The sequence below is a fragment of the Oncorhynchus mykiss genome, chromosome 25, assembly GCF_057628025.1.
Source record: "Oncorhynchus mykiss isolate SJ-2025 chromosome 25, ASM5762802v1, whole genome shotgun sequence".
Taxonomy (NCBI): Eukaryota; Metazoa; Chordata; class Actinopteri; order Salmoniformes; family Salmonidae; genus Oncorhynchus; species Oncorhynchus mykiss.
Window position 1 is genome coordinate 78,907,365 of NC_143046.1, and position 23,464 is coordinate 78,930,828.

The window sequence follows — 23,464 nt, forward strand, 5'->3', positions numbered from 1 at the left end:
GACCCATGGAGGATGATGTCATGAGAGATGCATCTCCAGTCTTTTTGTGGCTTTCTCTCATTTCTTCATCTCCCTTTTTCCAACTGCACCAATCGGAATAGATGCAAAACACTGTGTTTTTTTTCTCGTTTGATGGTTTGTCATTACTGTCAGTTCAGAGGGAATAAAATAAAAAGATGGAGGAAGCCACGTTAACAGAAGGAACTGTAAGTATCAAGAATCTGCCTTACTTTTCAACAGACTGTTTGAACACCAAATACAAGTACATCAATCTGGTTTTATTTGAGGGTAAAAAAAGGGATTAAATCCAAGTAAAATGTGTTTTTATACGTCAGAGTTGTAATTTGATTTAGGCCTACATATCAGGAAAAGGAAAATATGAAAATCAACGTGAAATTGTGTTGCGTTGGCTCGTGCTGATTAAGCATGTACGATGAAATAATGTGGTGTTCCACTGCAACCAATTATGTACGCTTAGAGCTGCAAGTGGAAACATGAGTGACGTAATGAATTGACTTTTTTTTTTTTTTTTTTTTTACATGTATCCTTTGAATTCACAAGACAAATCAAAGTCATTATGATCAGACTGGGACTACTTTTTAGTTACCAAGCGCACCCAAGTTCATTGCTTCAATTAACATGTTAATTAACTGTTGGCTTCAGTCAGGGTTTCATCCCGTTCTCAGGCCTTTTAAGTAATGGTCTACAGAAAAACAGCACAAGGGAAGCTGTGTGTTAACAAAACGGGGCAGGGAACGACACATTTACTAATCAACCTAATCAAAGTTTAAGTGAAATGAGGGGCCACTTGAAATGGCTGAAATATTGTCTGCACTCAACCTCAAGGGACCCCTCCCTGTTCAGTTCACACTTTCCAAGTGTTTAAATAGGACTTTTGAGGTAAACTAACTGTTAGTAGGACATCACGGCTTAAATGCATCAACTGTTACAATTGTGTTGTGATCACATTATTGGACAAATAATATAAAAATGCTACCACATAACTTTATATAAGAACTCCCCCTAAATATAATCAAAGGGAGAAAAGGCTTTCACTGAATCACTTTTAAATATGATGCGAGTACAATTCTGAATTGCAGAGGGCACTAACCTGATATTAAATCCTGATGAGAAGTCCTACTTCACTCCACTTGGGGGATGATCTTGAAGAGATATTCAAACTGAAATACAAAACACATAAATAATATATCAGAGGTGAAGCCATGCTATGAGCATCACTTGGATTTGTAGGATTATTGGTAACTTCAGACATGTTTTTTCAGCTTCATCTGGATGTCCTCTGACTCAACTCTCTCCACCAAGGACGGCCCAACTACATAGGTAGACAAGAACTGCACACAGATGGGGGACCTTTAAGGCCGGCAGTCTTACCCAATGGTGTACATAAACTTTGAGAAGCGTTGAAACCACCGGTCGGCCATATTGACAATCCCCAGTAGGAGCAGTCCATCATAGGAATGAATGGAATTCTACACTATTTCAATTAAATGTTTCAAGGAACAAATGACATGTATTCACATATTTTTTGTTGTTGTGGGGACAGTAACATTAGCATCTCAAAAAAGGATACATTAAAGAAAATGTTTTCTATATTTATTTCACATTATACAGTTTAAAAGTACGCATTAAATCGTCTTCAATATAATAAATGTGGCAAAAACAAATGTAGACAAATGCATTTCTATAGCTTACAAAATATAATATAACGGTGGGGGAGTGCCCCATCGGTCATCTAGTCCATATATAAATGATTGGTCTTACCCCGTTGTAGCTAACTATTATTATCATCATCCTTACCTACCAAGGTGTATTAAACAGACACACAGCCTATTTCTCCTGGTTTTGAAAAGCGCACAGCAAAGAGTAAGCTAACATTAGCTTGTGGGCAATGAATAAAATACGATTTCTCTGTTTAGCTCAGAGGTGTACAGTTAACAGTTAATTATTATTTATATGATATGTACCTGCATATCAAAATCTAAAAGAACAACCTTTGCAATACATTGAGACATAGGAGTCAAGGTGCTATTAATAATCTTCTCCTGCGCTCAGATGTTGTCTGGGCGTCTCTCCCGTTATTTAGCAACAAGGGGTATCGTTTCATCACGTTTTTGTGCAGGTGCAAACTTGTTGAAAAAAATATGCTAGAGGTTATTTCAAAATAGGCTCTCTTCATTGTAAACATTCATAAAATAAAAATTAAATAATACTTTCGGTATTTAGTCACGAGGCAATGATTCTTTTCACAGTGCATAGAGAACAAAATGTTAATAGAAAAGGTCATTCTCAGATCCAAACGGTTGATTTCCCATTATTTGTTGGAAAATACAAGGCATTTCCCAATTTTTAAAGCTAGCAAGGCTTGCACACACACACACACACACACACACACACACACACACACGGCAAACATACAGTATAGTTGTTAATCAAATATCTGTGCAATCAAATGAGCTGTTCCTTTTAAAAACATGTGTAAATAAAAGCCTTTTCTCATTTGACACACAATCACATTTAAGGGCCCACAGAGGCATAATGGTTTCAATAAATTAATTCATGACCAAGACATTTTTATCGCAAACAAACACAGACAAATTATGATTTTGCCTCCACAGCAAAGTTGTCGAACTGTGCCAGTTCAAATGAGTGTGTTCCTATGGCAGCCCAGCCATTCTTTGGTCCCAATACCACAGTATTCTTCCATAGATGATATCCATTCAGCAACCCTGTGGCACATTCCCCCTGAAAATAGACAGGTTTCTATTAGTTAATGTGTCCATATAACACAGATAAATATACGTATGTGTAAAGGAAAAGGCAGGGAGAGGAAACTAACCACCAAATACTTCCATTTTTTAAGTTGTCTGGTAGAGACAAACACAATTTTACTCTACCAAGATCTTGAAGTCATTTATATGAAAAGAAGAGCTGACAGAGATGCATTTTCATGATAATTATCAGGTTTCCATGGAACTAGTTTTCCTACTGTTTCAGAGATTGAAGTTGTGAACATACCTCGACTGAGGGATAGCGTGTGCCAGCCGTATGCTCTCGTTCCAGAATGACCCTCCGCAAGCACAGTCTCTCCAACTGTGAAACAAATAAGACTTGTAAAACAATAGGCATTAATATATCAATGGCTTGTGCACTACACAACAAAACATTAACTGATAAGCAGGAATTTGTTAAACGCAGGTGTCACTTCAAACAATTTAAAAGGGGTAATCTGCAGTTCAAACACTAAAAAAGTTAAGGGAGAAATGGCTGGAGAAATGTAACCACTCAGACTCATAGACAGAGCTATGGATTCAAGGACTGTTATCCACGACATCAAAATTATAGATTTAACCATGTTTTGAGTCTATACAGTTTTTGTTTATGATAACATTGTTCACAAACATTGGCGCCCCGGCAAAATAAATAGTGGGGGTACGCCGTACTGGTAAAACATGATCCTATAACAATAATGAAAACAAAATGTCAAAACTGTAGGCTATTACAGCATTATTTATCATTACCTCACGTCTGAGGCATGAAACATCAAATCAAATTTTATTTGTCACATACACATGGTTAGCAGATGTTAATGCGAGTGTAGCGAAATGCTTGTGCTTCTAGTTCTGACAATGCAGTAATAACCAACGAGTAATCTAACCTAACAATTTCACAACAACTACCTTATGCACACAAGTGTAAAGGGATGAAGAATATGTACATAAAAATATATGAATGAGTGATGGTAAAGAACGGCATAGGCAAGATGCAGTAGATGGTATTGCGTACAGTATATACATATGAGATGAGTAATGTAGGGTATGTAAACATTAAGTAGCATAGTTTAAAGTGGCTAGTGATACATTTTTACATACATTTTTACATTATTAAAGTGGCTGGAGTTGAGTCAGTATGTTGGCAGCAGCCACTCAATGTTAGTGGTGGCTGTTTAACAGTCTGATGGCCTTGAGATAGAAACTGTTTTTCAGTCTCTCGTTCCCTGCTTTGATGCACCTGTACTGACCTCGCCTTCTGGATGATAGCGGGGTGAACAGGCAGTGGCTCGGGTGGTTGTTGTCCTTGATGATCTTTATGGCCTTCCTGTGACATTGGGTGGTGTAGGTGTCCTGGAGGGCAGGTAGTTTGCCCCCGGTGATGCGTTGTTCAGACCTCACTACCCTCTGGAGAGCCTTACGGTTGTGGGCGGAGCAGTTGCCATACCAGGCGGTGGATACAGCCCGACAGGATGCTCTCGATTGTGCATCTGTAAAAGTTTGTGAGTGCTTTTGGTGACAAGCCGAATTTCTTCAGCCTCCTGAGGTTGAAGAGGGGCTGCTGCGCCTTCTTCACCATGCTGTCTGTGTGGATGGACCAATTCAGTTTGTCCATGATGTGTACGCCGAGGAACTTAAAACTTACTACCCTCTCCACTACTGTCCCATCGATGTGGATAGGGCGGTGCTCCCTCGGCTGTTTCCTAAAGTCCATAAACATCTCCTTTGTTTTGTTGACTTTGAGTGAGAGGTTATTTTCCTGACACCACACTCCGAGGGCCCACACCTCCTCCCTGTAGGCCATCTCGTTGTTGTTGGTAATCAAGCCTACCACTGTAGTGTCGTCCGCAAACTTGATGATTGAGTTGGAGGCGTGCATGGCCACGCAGTCGTGGGTGAACAGGGAGTACAGGAGAGGGCTCAGAACGCACCCTTGTGGGGCCCCAGTGTTGAGGATCAGCGGGGTGGAGATGTTGTTACCTACCCTCACCACCTGGGGGCGGCCTGTCAGGAAGTCCAGTACCCAGTTGCACAGGGCGGGGTCGAGACCCAGGGTCTCGAGCTTGATGACGAGTTTGGAGGATACTATGGTAAATGCTGAGCTGTAGTCGATGAACAGCATTTTCACATAGGTATTCCTCTTGTCCAGATGGGTTAGGGCAGTGTGGTTGCGATTGCGTCGTATGTGGACCTATTTGGGCGGTAAGCAAATTGGAGTGGGTCTAGGTTGTCAGGTAGGGTGGAGGTAATATGGTCCTTGACTAGTCTCTCAAAGCACTTCATGATGACGGAAGTGAGTGCTTAGGGGAGGTAGTCGTTTAGCTCAGTTACCTTAGCTTTCTTGGGAACAGGAACAATGGTGGCCCTCTTGAAGCATGTGGGAACAGCTGACTGGGATAAGGATTGATTGAATATGTTCGTAAACACACCAGCCAGCTGGTCTGTGCATGCTCTGAGGACGCGTCTGGGGATGTCGTCTGGGCCTGCAGCCTTGCGAGGGTTAACACGTTTAAATGTTTTACTCAAGTCGTCTGCAGTGAAGGAGAGTCCGTAGGTTTTGGTAGCAGGCGTGTCAGTGGCACTGTATTATCCTCAAAGCGAGCAAAAAAGTTGTTTAGGAGCAAGACATCCTGGTCCGCGACAGGACTGGTTTTCTTTTTGTAATCTGTGATTGACTGTAGACCCTCCCACATACCTCGTGTCTGAGGCATTGAATTGCGACTCTACTTTGTCTCTATACTGACTGCGGAGGGAATAGCTACACTGTTTGTATTCGGTCATGTTTCCGGTCACCTTGCCTTGGTTAAAAGCAGTGGTTCGAGCTTTCAGTGTCACGCAAATGCTGCCATCAATCCACGGTTTCTGGTTTGGAAATGTTTTAATAGTTGCTGTGGGTACGACATTGCCGATGCACTTGCTAATAAACTCGCTCACCGAATCAGCGTATTCCAATGTTGTTGTTTGACGCAATGCGGGACATATCCCAATCCACGTGATCGAAGCAATCTTGAAGCGTGGAATCAGGTCGGAACAGCGTTGAACAGACCTGAGCGCTGGAGCTTCCTGTTTTAGTCTCTGTCTATAGGCAGGGAGCAACAAAATGGAGTTGTGGTCAGCTTTTCCAAAAGGAGGGTGGGGGAGGGCCTTATATGCATCGCGGAAATTAGAATAACAATGATCCAGGGTTTTACCAGCCCTGGTAGCTTCAGATTAGCCTTGTTAAAATCCCCAGCTACAATGAATGCAGCCTCAGGATATGTGGTTTCCAGTTTACATAGAGTCAAATAAAGTTCGTTCAGGGCCATTCTCAGTCTGCTTGGGGGGAATATATGCGGCTGTGATTATAAATCGAATTCTGTTGGTAGATAATGCGGTCGACATTTGATTGTGAGGAATTCTAAGTCAGGTGAACAGAAGGACTTGAGTTTCTGTATGTTGTTATGATCACACCACGTCTCGTTAATCATAAGACATACCCCCCACCTCTCTTCTTACCAGAAGGATGCTTGTTTCTGTCGGCGCGATGCGTGAAGAAACCAGCTGGCTGTACTGACTCCGATAGAGTGTCTCGAGTGAGCCATGTTTCCATGAAGTAAAGAACGTTACAGTATGTTATGTCTCTCTGGAATGCTACCCTTTTTCGGATTTCATCAACCTTGTTGTCAAAAGACTAGACATTGGCGAGTAGTATGCTCGGGAGCGGTGCGCAATGTGCCCATCTCCGGAGCCTGACCAGACGACCACTTCGTCTGCCCCTTTTACAGGGTCCTTGTTTTGGTTCGCCGGCTGGGATCCGATCCATTGTCCTGGGTGGTGGGCAAAACAGAGGATCTGCTTCGGGAAAGTCGTAGTTCCTCCCGATTGTATGTAATAAAACCTAAGATTACCTGTGGTACCAATGTAAGAAATAACACGTAAAAAACAACACTGCATAGTTTCCTAGGAACGAGAAGCGAGGCCGCCATCTCTGTCGAGTGAATCAACTTGAAAGCAGGTGGTATAGCCTATGTTCCAAAATGCCATTTGGTTCGAGGAAAACACTGACATTTTGCCAAGGCAGAGATGAGTGGCCGAAAACCGAGACTCACACGGACAGCAGTGGAGCCATTAATTCTGTCACCAAATAGCATGACACTTTGTGGTGTTTAGTGGAGCATTTAATTCTGTCACTAAATAGCATGACACTGTGGTGTTTAGTGCAACAGAAGTAGTCTCTTTCCATTCACTGTTGCCAGAGATAAGTTGCCAGTCGATAAACGTGCGCAGGAAACCTACTAAAGGAGGCCTTTGAAGTGATGGTTGTGTTCATGCCACAATAAAAGGTCATACATAGGCCTACAGAAGCTATTGAAATAATAGGGATTCTAAACATAAATCTATGATCAGCACCTCCTACAACACATAACCCCTCACATTATTCTGCCCCAAAACAATGACAACTTCTCTCACTCAGTGGCATGAGGGCTACTTAAGTGAGCGCTGATGCTGCCTCATGATAAGATATGCCCACTTTGGCAAAAATATTTATCTTATCCATGTCCAGCGCGCCTCTGCAGGGTGCTGTTGGAGAGACGCAGCACTGCAGGGCTCCATCAAATCAATTTAACATAAATTAGGCCTGTGTAGCCTACAGTAGAAAGAGTAGCCTGTGGAGTAGCCTTTTCTGTAGCCCCAGACTGGAGACCAAATGTATTACAATGTCATGAAACAGACACTTTAAAATCCTTAACTTATTAATGAGGAGAGAGTGAGTGCAGGAGAGAAAAATGGCAAGCGGGCAGACATCAGCTTTAGAGTGGCATAGTCAAACAGACAGACAGTAAATGGTGCTGAAAGTAATTCATTTCAACAATTGTCTTCATTTTAAATTTGATTTCATTTAAATACCTCCAAGTCTGGGAACGGCTTGGTGTGTATCAGTAAAACCAGGGCTTAAATTCATTGAGGGTATGCCATACTGTTCATTTAAGTAAAATGCAAAAAGGATACCCATTGTTAGCTTTATATTTTGAACTAAATAAAATCCTCCAGATAATGCAAAGTGTTCTATAACAATGTTTAACTCTGTGGTGCCTTACGCTACAAACAAGCTTTAAAATGCCCACAAAAGACATGACTGATGCATATGGGATATATCGATTAGTCTCTATGACATTCTGAAGCTGAGCTGCTGAATGTATAGCTATTCTGTCCCAGGCAGCATTTAGGGAAACACTTCTGTTGTTGGGCTAAGCAACGGACAAGTAGTAAGCAGTTGAAGTTTCCATTTTTCTGTGTTGGTTGAGCCGCCTGTGTGGTTGGACAGGTACATTTTTAAAGTGCCTGGTTAGATTCATACTCTAATATTAAATTATTTGCAAAGAGAAACCAGGAGCCATCTGCAAACACCCAGAAGAAGACTCCTTTGGCGCTGCGGACCGACCCGCCTCCTTTGTCCACTCTGGCTGCGATGAACACTCCTCCAGTCTTCACCGTCTCCATGAAGACATCACAGCTCACTGTCAGGTTCTGTCTGGAAAACATACAGTATACACCATTACAATTCTACACTGTAAAATGCACTCTTTCTTGACCCGTTTTCCTGTCCAGTAATTACACGCACCAGTTTCATAAGACATTTGTAGCACATCAAGGCAGATAAAAGTAATAAAAGCTCTTTCTAATTAATGTTATTATCATGACTTGAGCAGGAGTCTAAGAAGTTTCCTCTTGGTACAGATCTAGGATCAGCTTCCCCTGCCCCAATCATAACCTTAACCATTAGTGGGGGAAATACAAAACTAACAATAGATCAACAACTAGGGGCAACTTCACCCTATACCTCGCCCCCCCACTTCCCCTGCCCTGATTCCTCACGATTTATAGTCTCCGATGATGCTAATGGTCTGTTCGGCATCTGCTGCCCAGGTAACAGGCATCTGTGTGACCACCTGGCGCAGGGTGAAGACATGAGGACCAGGGTCCATCAGGTTTATGTAATACTCAAACACCCCCGTCTGGTCAGCAAAGTCTGGGGCCTCAGATAAGGAAGGGATCGCTGCAGAGAGAGAGAAACAGAGAGAGAGCAAGCACAAAATGTCACGTTCTGACCTCTATTTCTGTTGTTTTGTATTTATTTAGTATGGTCAGGGCGTGAGTTGGGTGGGCAGTCTATGTTTGTTTTTCTATGTTTTGGGGCATTTCTATGTTTTCGGCCTAGTATGGTTCTCAATCAGAGGCAGGTGTCATTAGTTGTCTCTGATTGAGAATCATACTTAGGTAGCCTGGGTTTCACTGTGTGTTGGTGGGTGATTGTTCCTGTCACTGTGTTTGTTGTCACAGGATAGGCTGTATAGGTTTTCACGTTCCGTTTGTTGTTTTGAGTTATTTCATGTATCGTTCAGTTTTCCATTAAAGAACATGAATAACCACCACGCTGCTTTTTGGTCCGCTTCTCCTCCTACAGACGAACGTCGTTACAGAATCACCCACCTACCAAGGACCAAGCGGCGTGGTAAACAGAGGCAGCAGCAACAGCAGCAGCAGGAGAAGCGACTGGTGCAGCAGGAGCAACAGCAGCAGCAGCAAAAGCAGCAGCAGGAGGAGCAACAGCAGCAGCAGCAAAATCAGCAGTGGGAGAGGCTGCACTACTTGGAGAGATGGACTTGGGAGGAGATTCTAGACGGGAAAGGACCCTGGGCAGAGCCAGGAGAATATTGCCGCCCCAAGGCCGAGCTGGAGGCAGCAAAAGCAGAGAGGCGGCATTATGAGGAACTAGCACGGCAGAGCGGATGGAAGCCCGAGAGTCACCCCCAAAAATTTATTGGGGGGGGGCACAGGGGGAGTGTGGCAGAGTCAGGAGTCAGACCTGAGCCAACTCCCCCCGTTTATCGTGAGGAGCCAAGGAGGAGCTCAGAACCAGAGCTGGTGTTGGAGGTGAGCGAAGCAGAGACTGTGAAGGAGTTAATGGGGAAATTGGAGGAGAGTGATATGAGGGACTTGCTGGTTTGGTGCATGAGGCACGACATTCGCCCGACGGAGCGTGTCAGGGATTTAATGGCACCGGGGTCAGCTCTCCATACTCATCCTGAGGTGCGTGCGAGGGGTCTGGTGAAGACTGTGCCAGCCTCACGCACCAGGCCTCCTGTGCATCTCCCTAGCCTTGCACGTCCTGTGCCATCTCAGCACTACAGTGCTCCTAGCAGTGCTAACTGTGGCGGGCGTGGTGCTGGTCAGGCACCGTCTTATGCAGTTGTGCGCACGGTGTCCCCAGTACGCGTGCTTAGCCCGGTGCGCTACATCCCAGCTCCCCACATCTGCCGGGCTAGGGTGAAGATCCAGCCAGGGCGGTTGGTGCCAGCCCTGCTCTCAAGATCTCCAGTACGCCTTCACGGCCCGGTCTATCCGTCACCACCTCCACGCACCAGCCCTCCGGTGGCAGCCCCCCGTACCAGGCTGTCTCTCCGGCCCATCCTTACAGGGGCTTCCTCCTCTCCAGCGCTGCCGGAGCCTCCCACCTGTCCGGCGCCTCTGCCGGAGCCTCCCGCCTGTCCGGCGCCGCTGCCGGAGCCTCCCGCCTCTCCGGCGCCTCTGCCGGAGCCTCCCGCCTGTCCGGCGCCTCTGCCGGAGCCTCCCGCCTGTCCGGCGCCTCTGCCGGAGCCTCCCGCCTGTCCGGCGCCGCTGCCGGAGCCTCCCGCCTGTCCGGCGCCTCTGCCGGAGCCTCCCGCCTGTCCGGCGCCTCTGCCGGAGCCTCCCGCCTGTCCGGCGCCGCTGCCGGAGCCTCCCGCCTGTCCGGCGCCGCTGCCGGAGCCTCCCGCCTGTCCGGCGCCGCTGCCGGAGCCTCCCGCCTGTCCGGCGCCGCTGCCGGAGCCTCCCGCCTGTCCGGCGCTACCAGGGCCTTCCTCTTCTCCAGCGTTGCCGGAGCTTCCCGTCTGCCCAGCGCCAGCTGAGCTTCCCGTCTGCCCAGCGGCGCCAGCGCCGTCCGTCTGCCCAGCGGCGCCAGCGCCGTCCGTCTGCCCAGCGGCGCCAGCGCCGTCCGTCTGCCCAGCGCCGCCAGCGCCGCCCGTCTGCCCAGCGCCGCCAGCGCCGCCCGTCTGCCCAGCGCCGCCAGCGCCGCCCGTCTGCCCAGCGCCGCCAGCGCCGCCCGTCTGCCCAGCGCCGCCAGCGCCGCCCGTCTGCCAGGAGCCGCCAGCGCCGCCCGTCTGCCAGGGGCCGCCAGCGCCGCCCGTCTGCCAGGGGCCGCCAGCGCCGCCAGTCAGCCAGGGGCCGCCAGCGCCGCCAGTCAGCCAGGGGCCGCCAGCGCCGCCAGTCAGCCAGGGGCCGCCAGCGCCGCCAGTCAGCCAGGGGCCGCCAGCGCCGCCAGTCAGCCAGGGGCCGCCAGCGCCGCCAGTCAGCCAGGGGCCGCCAGTGCCGCCAGTAAGCCAGGGGCCGCCAGTAAGCCAGGGGCCGCCAGTGCCGCCAGTCAGCCAGGGGCCGCCAGTAAGCCAGGGGCCGCCAGTGCCGCCAGTCAGCCAGGGGCCGCCCGAGCAGCTGCCCCTCTGTCCAGAGCAGCTGTCGCCCCTCTGTCCCAAGCTGCTGCCGCCCCTCTGTCCCGAGCAGCTGTCCCTCGGTCCCGAGCAGCTGCCCCTCTGTCCCGAGCAGCTGCCGCCCCTCTGTCCCGAGCAGCTGCCGCCCCTCTGTCCCGAGCAGCTGCCGCCCCTCTGTCCCGAGCAGCTGCCGCCCCTCTGTCCCGAGCAGCTGCCGCCCCTCTGTCCCGAGCAGCTGCCGCCCCTCTGTCCCGAGCAGCTATCGCCCCTCTGTCCCGAGCAGCTGCCGCCCCTCTGTCCCGAGCAGCTATCGCCCCTCTGTCCCGAGCTGCTATCGCCCCTCTGTCCCGAGCTGCTATCGCCCCTCTGTCCCGAGCAGCTGCCCTTCTGTCTTGAGCAGTTGTCCCTCTGTCCCGAGCAGCTGCTTCACCTCTGTCCCGAGCTGCCCCTCTGTCCCGAGCAGCCCCTCTGTCCCGAGCAGCCCCTCTGTCCCGAGCAGCCCCTCTGTCCCGAGCAGCCCCTCTGTCCAGTGGGGTCATTGAGAGGGGTGGCCATGGTGAGTAAGCCAGGGAGGCGGACAATAAGGCGGACTAAGACAATGGTGAAGTGGGGTCCGCGTCCCGCGCCAGAGCCGCCACCGCGGACAGACGCCCACCCAGACCCTCCCCTATAGGTCAAGGTTTTGCGACCGGAGTCCGCACCTTTGGGGGGGGGGGGGGGTACTGTCACGTTCTGACCTCTATTTCTGTTGTTTTGTATTTATTTAGTATGGTCAGGGCGTGAGTTGGGTGGGCAGTCTGTTTGTTTTTCTATGTTTTGGGGCATTTCTATGTTTTCGGCCTAGTATGGTTCTCAATCAGAGGCAGGTGTCATTAGTTGTCTCTGATTGAGAATCATACTTAGGTAGCCTGGGTTTCACTGTGTGTTGGTGGGTGATTGTTCCTGTCACTGTGTTTGTTGTCACAGGATAGGCTGTATAGGTTTTCACGTTCCGTTTGTTGTTTTGTAGATTTGAGTTATTTCATGTATCGTTCAGTTTTCCATTAAAGAACATGAATAACCACCACGCTGCTTTTTGGTCCGCTTCTCCTCCTACAGACGAACGTCGTTACACAAAAGAGAACAGCATTGAAGGTGAACAAACCATCGGAAATCTAGCAAGGAAAGTGTAAGGGAGCCCGTATGAAACTCATGGCAAAAAAAACTGTCCACACCAAAACATATCCAACGTAACCGCTCATGAAAGTTAGTTTGGAGATGTGAAATGTCACAGGAGGAGAAATATCATACTGTGCAAGACTCAAAACACGATCCAAAGACAAGATGACACTCTGTCTAACACTTTCAGAAGCTTGGGCACACACCTCTTGTATAAAAAAAAGATATGCAGTTGAAGTCGGAAGTTTACATACACCTTAGCCAACTACATTTAAACTCAGTTTTTACAAATTCCCTGTCTTAGGTCAGTTAGGATCACCACTTTATTTTAAGTATGTGAAATGTCAGAATAATAGTAGAGAGAATGATTTATTTCAGCTTTTATTTCTTTCATCACATTCCCAGTAGGTCAGAAGTTTACATACACTCAAATAGTATCTGGTAGCATTGCCTTTAAATTGTATAACTTATGGAAGGCTACCCCAAAATATTTGACCCAAGCTTCTCACAATAAGTTGGGTGAATTCTGGCACATTCCTCCTGACAGAGATGGTGTAACTGAGTCAGGTTTGTAGGTCTCCTTGCTCGCATGCGCTTTTTCCGCTCTGCCCACAAATTTTCTATAGAATTGAGGTCAGGGCTTTGCGATGTCCATTCCAATACCTTGACTTTGTTGTCCTTAAGCCATTTTGCCACAACTTTGGAAGAATGCCTTGGGTTATTGTCCATTTGGAAGACCCATTTGCGACCAAGCTTCAACTTCCTGACTGATGTCTTGAGATGTTGCTTCAATATATCTACATACTTTTCCTCCCTAATGAGCCATCTATTTTGAAGTGCACCAGTCCCTCCTGCAGCAAAGCACCCCCACAACATGATGCTGCCACCCCGTGCTTCACGGTTGGGATGGTGTTCTTCGGCTTGCAAGCATCCACCTTTTTCCTCAAAACATAATGATGGTCATTATGGCCAAACAGTTATATTTTTGTTTCATCAGACCAGAGGACATTTCTCCAAAAAGTAAGCTCTTTGTCCCCATGAGCAGTTGCAAACCATAGTCTGGCTTTTTTCTGGCAGTTTTGAAGCAGTGGCTTCTTCCTTGCTGAGCGGCCTTTCAGGTTATGTCGATATAGGACCCGTTTTACTGTGGATAGACTGTAGATACTTTTGTACCAGTTTCCTCCAGCATCTTCACAAGGTCCTTTGCTGTTGTTCTGGGATTGATTTGCACTTTTCACACCAAAGTACATTCATCTCTAGAAGACAGAACACGTCTCCTTCCTGAGTGGTATGACGGCTGTGTGGTCCCATGGCGTTTATACTTGCATACTATTGTTTGTACAGATGAACGTTGTACCTTCAGGTGTTTGGAAATTGCTCCCAAGGATGAACCAGACTTGTGGAAGTCCACAATTCTTTTTCTAAGGTCTTGGCTGATTTCTTTTGATTTTCCCATGATGTCAAGCAAAGAGGCAGAGTTTGAAGGTAGGCCTTGAAATACATCAACAGGTACACATTGATATCAATTAGCCTATCAGAATCTTCAAATTTTCTGGAATTTTTCAATGTACGTAAACTTCTGACCCAATGGAATTGTGATACAGTGAGTTATAAGTGAAATAATGTCTGTAGACAATTGTTGGAAAAATGTACTGCCCTGCACAAAGTAGATGTCCTAACTGACTTGCCAAAACTATAGTTTGTTAACAAGGAACTTGTGGAGTGGTTGAAAAATGAGTTTTAATGACACCAACTTAAGTTTATGTAACTATCCTACTTCGACTGTATATATGTACATAAAAAGATCACAGTTGTCAGAGGAGTAAGTTCACCTATAAGGGGCTCAGTTTCTTGAAGAAGAATGGCTTTTTAGTCTTGAAGTCGAACCTCGACTGCCATACCTGTAGTTCCCTGATCGAGGCCTATGACAAAGTAGCCTTTTAATCATTAACAGGCATGCAATAACTGTAACAATACTCACAAAAGATCCATTGAGTTGAAATGTTACATTCTGGGGTGTGACATTGAAGGGCGGGAGTGGAGGCCTTACGCACACAGAATGATCATGAGTCTGAAAGATAGAGAAATAAACATCACATTTCACAGTCCTATTGTGTCACAGACAATTTAATCTACAAACAAACTATGGTCACAACACGGTCCTTGCATCAACAGACAGTGGAAGCGAGCTGATAACTCACCGGACTTCCTTCTACTAGCTAAAGCTTAGATCGGAGGCTCCTGGGAAAGCACAGCTTAGTATGAAAGAGAGAGCCTGAGGAAATTGTTGACTTTCTCCAAAACCAGCCTTAAAAGTTAAGCTTCAGAGATCTAACAAGAGCTTTACTAGAATGGACTATTCAAATTAGGAAATGGTTCAAAGCAGTGTACAATCAACAAAATAATGAAGCCTTCTACTAACATTAGATAGAATTACTCAGAATAAATATTCAGTTTAACAGCCATAATATACAGGAAGATAAATACCGACCATGGTTTCTATGACGACGGTGAGGTTTTTCCTTGCTGTCAGTCAGTGTGACATAGCTTCCCCCGTTTGCCAGATGCCCAACGGTCTGCAGGTAGGTCCATCCAGGCTGGCTAAACTGGGTGGTGTGTGCTAGGAGACAATATTGTCAAATGTAAATCAAATATTCAAATTATTCTATGAAGTCTTTCTACATTAGCAGTTGTCACGAAATGTGAGATGCTGAGAGCTGCTTTTGGGGAAGCTTCATATAATAGCGAAACTGTAAGAAGGTCATCAAACATCATTGTGCTAATCTGTACCTACTTTGGAAGTGTTAACAAGTGTAACTCATAACAAAATATATGAAAAACAACAATTTGAGGGTGAACCAGAGGGTTCTTTTAAGTGCAGAGGGTTACCAGTTGTCCAGATGGGTGATTCCACCACATAGTTCCCAGTCCAGGGCTCCTCTGCTGTCATCAAGCCATCTCGCCCAAAGGGAAGATCCTCATAGTAACTGGCTACCAGGTTCCAGGATATGGTGCTGAACAAACATATGTTTCATTTCGCCACAGGTTTTTATTTTAGCTGTTCTTAAATATGAGGCACACAAACACTGAGTGTACAAAACATTAAGAACACTGTCCTAATATTGAGTTGCTTCACCTTTTGCTCTCAGAATAGCCTCAATTAGTCGGGGCATGGACTCTACAAGGTGTCGAACATTTTCCACAGGGATTCTGGCCCATGTTGACTAATGTTTTCCAAACTTGTATCAAGTTGGCTAGATGTCGTTTGGGTGGTGGACCATTCTTGATACGCACAGGCAACTGTTAAGCGTGAAAAACCCAACGATGTAGCTGTGCTTGACACACTCTAACCTGTGCGCCTGGCACCTACTGCCATAACCCATTCAAAGGCACTGAAATATTTTATCACCCTCTGAAGAGCACACATACACAATCCATGCCTCAATTGTCTCGAGACTTAAAAATCTTTCTTTAACCTGTCTCCTCTCCTTCATCTACACTGATTGAAGTGGATTTAACAGGTGACATCAACTAGGGATCATAGCTTTCACCTGGATTTACCTGGTCAGTTATGTCATGTCCCTAATGTACACTCAAGTGTAGGCTTCTTCATCGAGGTTCAGAAGAGGGTGAGTAAAGAGGGCAACATAAAGGAGAGTGTGAGCCGTAGCTACGTAGTGTGAGTAAAATAACATGCTCAGAACGTGATCCGGATCCTTAGCTTTGATAAAGAGATTGAGAAAGATTTCTGTAATGCTGGGGGCAAAAACTCCGTATTCTCAGCCAGGGCCTTAATTGACAACTAACTCTATTTAGTCTAACAACAAAAGTCAACTATTTCAATCGCAGACGGAGTACCAAAATAAAAAATTACACATTTCAGCATCTGTGACAATTGACCATAAATTATCTAAGCAGGCTCAACTTTTCTAACTGCTAAGTTCACTTGCCCATGGTCAATAGGGCAACCCTTAATATCAATCCTTGGGTATGTCATAGAACGACCTTCTCACTGTTGCCGTACTTAGGCTGATTTTGTGTACAAATAAATAAAACGTACGCAGTCATGAGTCCGTTGACATAGTTCTGGTTGAGAATGCGGGCCCAGCAGCCTCCCCCCACCTCGTCATTGAAAGTGCTATAGTCTTCCACAGCTTCTTCTGTGTCTTCCGGGCCTCCATCACTGAGGTGGTGCCTGGGTAGTGGGCCCTGTCAGGCCACACACATGGAATGGTATGAAGGTGATGAACATACACGCGCACGCATACAAACACATGTTCACACACATACGTATACAGACATACAGTATCAGTTAAAAGTTTGGACACACACTCATTCAAAAGTTCTTTATTTTTACTATTATTCTACATTGTAGAATAATAATGAAGACATCAAAACTATGAAACAACACATACATCATGAAAAAAAAAAGCACTGAATGCAGAATGTAGTCCTGAGGAATACTTTCTGAAAGGATGGAAGAAATGCTTCATGCAGTAAATGGAAGAGGTGGTCTCTTCAAGAGATGCCGCAGCAGAATTCCCAGAAACACTCTCCTACCCTATCACATCAACTGCTTCGGCCAGCTCTCGATCGACAAGCACTGAGTAGGTTATGGGCTGCCAAAAGGTTATCACTGGCTATGATTCTGACCTTCTCCAAACCCCCCTTATCCAGAGTGTGCCGCAGCAGCTACCCAGTGACAGAGAGAGAAAGGTGAGTGAGAAGGTGATGAGGTATTAAAGAACCATTCAGGACCATGGACTACATTATTGTATTCACCTTTTACTTTAACATATGCCAGCGCCATGTAATAGATGCATCTTAGATACTAGAGCGGACACATTCTCTATTAGTAGATAATCAACTCCTGGTAAATGCAACGTCTTGGGACTTCCATGAATATATGCACTAAATAAGATTATCCAGATGAATTATGAAGAATGTATTTAAATTTGTACTGGTGCACTGAAATGCACTTAAAACAAAGTTTGGATTACCAGGAGTTAATTGTAATTGCGTTAGGCATCTACATCTCCTGACTGCTCAGGCATCTGAAGTAAAAACAGCCACCAACATTCAGCTTATTGGCTAGTCTGAACACAACAGAGCAATCACAGTTATGAAAACGGGATGGCATCACGCAGACTTCCTCATCGCTTGCCTGCCAAGTGTTCTAGAAGGGTGGAGTGGAATAACTAACTGGTGACAAAAGAGAACTGAAAGACCGTTCAGTTCCTCAATCACCTTAACTGGCATCTGGGTTTAATGATGCAATGTTATTTAACACTTTACTTTGGTGAAAATGCATCTGAGAGTATGATTGTTTGGTATGGAGCAGTGCATTTATAGACCTACTGAACACTATTGCCTACACCACATCTAGAGAGAGAAATACCTGTGAAATTACTTAGCTTCACGTGAGAAATACCATGCCATGGAAGAAACGGAGTGAGACGAGTGAGTAGAAATAGCAGGGGCTGTTTTGTGTCACTTCAGAGCAAGTTGTGGTCCAAGTTGTCCCCTACTTAATCTACCACCTCGACAGCGTTGTTGAGGTACGGGTCTACAACCATAGCATTGGAAATGTCCCAGTCACCGTCAGCTGTGATGATACCCACACCGGTTAAGGAAACTTTATCCAACGTGTCTCAGAGCACCTTGGTCACAAATTAAATGCTCTCAGATGCAAACAGCTGATCTATCTTGATAGGATTTTGATGTATTTATGAACAATTGTATACCTCTGCATCTCTCTCTGCCAATTGCATATAGACCTAAATTAACAAAATGGTTGCAATAGTAAAACCAAATGTTAGTGGCTGTTTTTTTCTTCTGAGACAGTTCACATTGTGTAAAATGCTAATGGCTGCTAAAATAGGGAGAGAAAACCTTACAAATACAAACCTTGATGTACTTGCTGTCAAAGTTATTTTCATTCCAGATCTATATAGTTAGAAAACATCAACATCATATGTTTAAACAGGTGGGTAGATTGAAGGAACACATACAGTGTGTAGATCGTGTTTGTATCCAATTAGCTGAAGTTAAGATAACTAATTTAGGAGTCACTGGCTTACTGGTGCTCTTCCATGCCGTCCCTAGGAGGGGTGCGTCACTTGAGTGGGTTGAGTCACTGACGTGATCTTCCTGTCTGGGTTGGCGGGCCCCCCCCTTCCTGTCTGGGTTGGGGGGGGCACCCCCCCCCCCCTTGGGCTGTGCCGTGGCGGAGATCTTTGTGGGATATACTCGGCCTTGTCTCAGGATGGTAAGTTGATGGTTGAAGATATCCTTCTAGTGGTGTGGGGGCTGTGCTTTGTCAAAGTGGGTGGGGTCATATCCTGCCTGTTTGGCCCTGTCCGGGGGTATTATCAGATGGGGCCACAGTGTCTCCTGACCCCTCCTGTCTCAACCTCCAGTATATATGCTGCAGTAGTTTATGTGTCGGGGGGCTAGGGTCCGTCTGTTATATCTGGAGTACTTCTCCTGTCTTATCCGGTGTCCTGTGTGAATTTAAGTATTCTCTCTAATTCTTTCCTTCTTTCTTTCTTTCGGAGGACCTGAGCCCTAGGACCATGCCTCAGGACTAACTGGCATGACTCCTCCTTGCTGTCCCCAGGCCACCTGGCCGTGCTGCTGCTCCAGTTTCAACTGTTCTGCCTGCGGTTATGGAACCCTGACCTGTTCACCGGACGTGCTACCTGTCCCAGACCTGTGGTTTTCAACTCTCTAGAGACAGCAGGAGCGGTAAAGATACTCTTAATGATCGGCTATGAAAAGCCAACTGACATTTACTACTGAGGTGCTGACCTGTTGCACCCTCGACAACTACTATTAATTTTTGACCATGCTGGTCATTCATGAACATTTTAACATCTTGGTCATGTTCTGTTATAATCTCCACCCAGCACAGCCAGAAGAGGACTGGCCACCCCTCATAGCCTGGTTCCTCTCTAGGTTTCTTCCTAGGTTTTGGCCTTTCTAGGGAGTTTTTCCTAGCCACCGTGCTTCTACACCTGCATTGCTTGCTGTTTGGGGTTTTAGGCTGGGTTTCTGTACAGCACTTTGAGATATCAGCTGATGTAAGAAGGGCGATATAAATACATTTGATTTGATAAGGCCTGCTTTTTTTTTACCCTTATTTTACCAGGTAAGGCCTGCTTTTCTTTTGAAGTCAGAAAGAGTCTGTCTATCAGCTACATTTATGCCTAAACTATGGTGATATTTTATATATGAATGCTTCCGCTCAGTGTGTGAGATCAATTGACACCCTTTACCATGGAGCATTAAGATTTATTTTAAACTGAAAAACTATTATGCAACACTGCACTTTGTAAACCAGGGTTGGCTGCATTGGTGTAAAGTACTTAAGTAAAACTATTTTAAAGTACTACTTATGTAGATTTTTGGGGTATCTGTACTTTACTATTTATATTTTTCACAACTTTTACTTCACTATATTCCTAAAGAAAAGTTGGTAATTTTTACATTTTCCCTGACACCCAAAAGTACTCTTTACATTTTGACAGGAAAATGGTCCAATTCACACACTTATCAAGAGAACATCCCTGGTCATCTCTGCCTCTGATCTGGCAGACTCACTAAACACAAATGCTTAGTTGTAAATTATGTCTGAGTGTTGGAGTGTGCGTCTGGCTATCCGTCAATAACAAAAAAACAAGAAAATTGTGCTGTCTGGTTTGCTTAATATAAGGAACTTGAAATTATTTATACTTTTACTTAAGGACATTTTAGAAATTCCATTTACTTTTGATAATTAAGTATATTTAAAAACAAATACTTTTTTACTTTTACTCAAATAGTATTTTACTTGCTGACTTTCACATTTTATATCAAGGTGACAATTTAGTACTTTTTCCACCACTGGTTGGCTGGCCTTCTCTAGTCACTCGTATGCTCAGACACTGGTATACTTTTATTTACAAAGCCATTTTGGCTTTACTGCCATTTTATTCTTCAAAAACGTGGTGGGTACTCTCTTCATTCTCAGGACTTTATCCTGCTAACTGTTAGAAATGTCCGAACTCAATTTGGTAAAAGGGGTCTAATGAAAATCCGTAAAAATAGTTTTAAAACTGGAAGAACTTGTACCGATTGGTGTTTTTAAATAATTGCTGACAGATTTTGAGGCTGATTCCTTGTCCTGTCAATGTTTTTAAATGTGCTGTTCAATGATTTCGTTATACTCCTGTGATTTTTACTAGATTACTTGTAGTTTTTCATGTTGTCTGTAATTGTGTAATGAATTGGTGCTGCCTATCTTGGACAGGACACCCTTGAGAAAGAGATTTAAAATCTCAATGAGCCCTTCCTGGTTAAATAAATTACAATATTCTCAATATACAACCCACAAAAACAAATAGAATACACACCCCAACATAATCAATATCCAGGTCATGGTACTGCTTGGCTCCTAAGATCCAGGACACCACGTAGGATGCAGTTATATCAGGAAAGTCGTATGGCCAGTTCTTCCCTTGCCCAACCCAACCTGGGAAGGCCCAGGGCAAGCTACAGGTACAAGAGGTAACATTAACAGAGACCAATGTTAGAGAAGGACCACAGCTGACGCTTATATAACAGCCTATGCAAAATTTGACACACTAGCTACAAGTCTTACCTGTGATCATCTTACCAAATATATCCAGCGATTGGCTTGGGCAGGAGCACACCAGAACAGAGTGAGTTAATCCACCTCCCCTAGTTCAAAAGTATTGCAGAGTTCCCGCACATAAATATAAACGGTACCGGCACCTATTTCAGTCCAAGTTAAGCACTGGATATATCCAACTGATTGTCTTCTGATTTGAAAGGCAAACATATCTATAATGAACCAAAAAATAACCACCACAAACCCCAACCAGAAGTCATGGATTACAGGCAAAATCCACACTGAGCTAAAGGATAGAGCTGCTGCTATCAAGGAGTGGGACTCTAACCCGGAAGCATATAAGAAATCCTGCAATGGCCTCCGACGAACCATCAAACAGGCAAAGCGTCAATATAGGACTAAAAATGAATCGTACTACACCGGCTCCGACACTTGTCGGATGTAGCAGGGCTTGCAAAATATTACAGACTACAAAGGGAAGCACAGCCGAGAGTTGCCCAGTGACACAAGCCTACCAGACGAGCCAAATAACTTCTAAGCTCGCATCAAGGCAAGTAACACTGAAACATGAATGAGAGCGTCAGCTGTTCTGGACGACTGTGTGATCACGCTCTCCGCAGGCAATGTGACTAAGACCTTTAAACAGGTCAACATTCACTAGGCCAGACGGATTACCAGGTGTACTCTGAGCATGCGCTGAACAGCTGGCAAGTGTCTTCACTGACATTTTCAACCTCTCCCTGTCAGACTCTGTAATACCAACATTCAAGCTGACCTCCATAGTCCCTGTGCCCAAGAACACCAAGGTAATCTGCCTAAATGACTACCGACCGACCCATAGCACTCAGGTCTGCAGCCATGACGTGCTTTGAAAGGCTGGTCATGGCTCACATCAACACCATTATCCAGAAACCCTGGACCCACTCCAATTTGCATACCCCCTCAACAGATCCACAAATTATGCAATCTCTATTGCACTCCACACTGCCCTTTCACACAAAATGAACACATATGTGAGAATGTTATTAACTGACTACAGCTTAGTGTTCAACACCACAGTGCCTTCAAAGCTCATCACTAAGCTAAGGACCCTGGGACAAAACACCTCCCTCTGCAACTGGATCCTGGAATTCCTGACAGCCTGCCCCCGGGTGGTAAGGGTAGGTAACAACACAGGAAAAGGAGGACAGATCACGCCCCCATTCTCATTGACGCAGCTGTAGTGGAGCAGGTTGAGAGCTTCAAGTTCCTTGGCATCCACATCACCAACAAACTAACATGGTCCAAGCACACCAAGACAGTCGTGAAGAAGGCACGTCAAAACCTATTCCCCCTCAGGAGACTGAAAAGATTTGGCATGGATCCTCAGATCCTCAAAAGGTTCTACAGCTGCACTGTCGAGAGCATCCTGATGGGTTGTATCACCGCCTGGTATGGCAACTGCTTGGCCTCCAACCGCAAGACACTACAGAGGGTAGTGCTTAGGGCCCAGTACATCACCGGGGCCAAGCTTCCTGCCATCCAGGACCTCTATACCAGGCGTTGTCAGAGGAAGGCCCTAAAATTGTTATAGACCCCAGCCAACCTAGTCATAGACTGTTCTCTCTGCTACCGCACGGGCAAGTGGTGCCGGAGCGCCAAGTCTAGGTCCAAGAGGCTTCTAAACAGCTTCTACCCCCAAAGCCATAAGACTCCTGAACATCTAATCAAATGGCTACCCAGATTACTTGCATTGCCCCACTTCCATGCTGCTGCTACTCTCTGTTATTATCTATTAATTCACTTTAATAACTTTTCCTACATGTACATATTACCTCAATTACCCCACATATTGACTCTGTATCGGTACCCACTGTGTATATAGCCTCGCTATTGTTATATTACTGCTGCTCTTTAATTATTTGTTACTTTTATTTAGGCATTTTCTTAGAACTGCCTTGTTGGTTAAGGGCTTGTAAGTAAGCATTTCACTGTAAGGTCTACATCTGTTGTATTCGGCGCATGTGACAAGTACAATTTGATCTCATTTTTCATGAGGTGAAATCATTTCTGGGATCTTTTTTCCATACGTACAACACACTTATTTCTCTCAAATTTTGTGGACACATTTGTTTACATCCCTGTTAGTGAGCAAAGACAATCCATCAAAGTTGATTAGACACCATGATCATTGCACAAAAAAGGCCACTCTAAAATGTGCAGTTGTCACACAACACAATGCCACATGTCTCAAGTTGTGAGAGAGTGCAATTGGCATGCTGACTGCAGGAATGTCCAACAGAGTTGTTGCCAGAGAATTGAATGTTCCTTTCTCTACCATAAGCCACCTCCAACGTCATTTTAGAGAATTTGGCAGGACATCCAACTGGCCTCACAGCTGC

General features: G+C 45.5%; 1 pseudogene across 1 annotated transcript; it reads right to left on the bottom strand.

The window, feature by feature from the left end:
* Nucleotides 1-7,614: 7,614 nt before the first annotated feature.
* Nucleotides 7,615-21,102, bottom strand: LOC110504227 (galactocerebrosidase-like; annotated as a pseudogene). Its single transcript, XR_016491556.1, has 9 exons — nt 21,093-21,102; nt 20,845-20,963; nt 16,512-16,815; nt 15,341-15,465; nt 14,943-15,071; nt 14,433-14,522; nt 14,286-14,373; nt 8,646-8,826; nt 7,615-8,301 (listed from the first exon to the last, which is right to left on the bottom strand). The product of XR_016491556.1 is annotated as a galactocerebrosidase-like (transcript).
* Between the last annotated feature and the right edge of the window lie 2,362 nt (nt 21,103-23,464).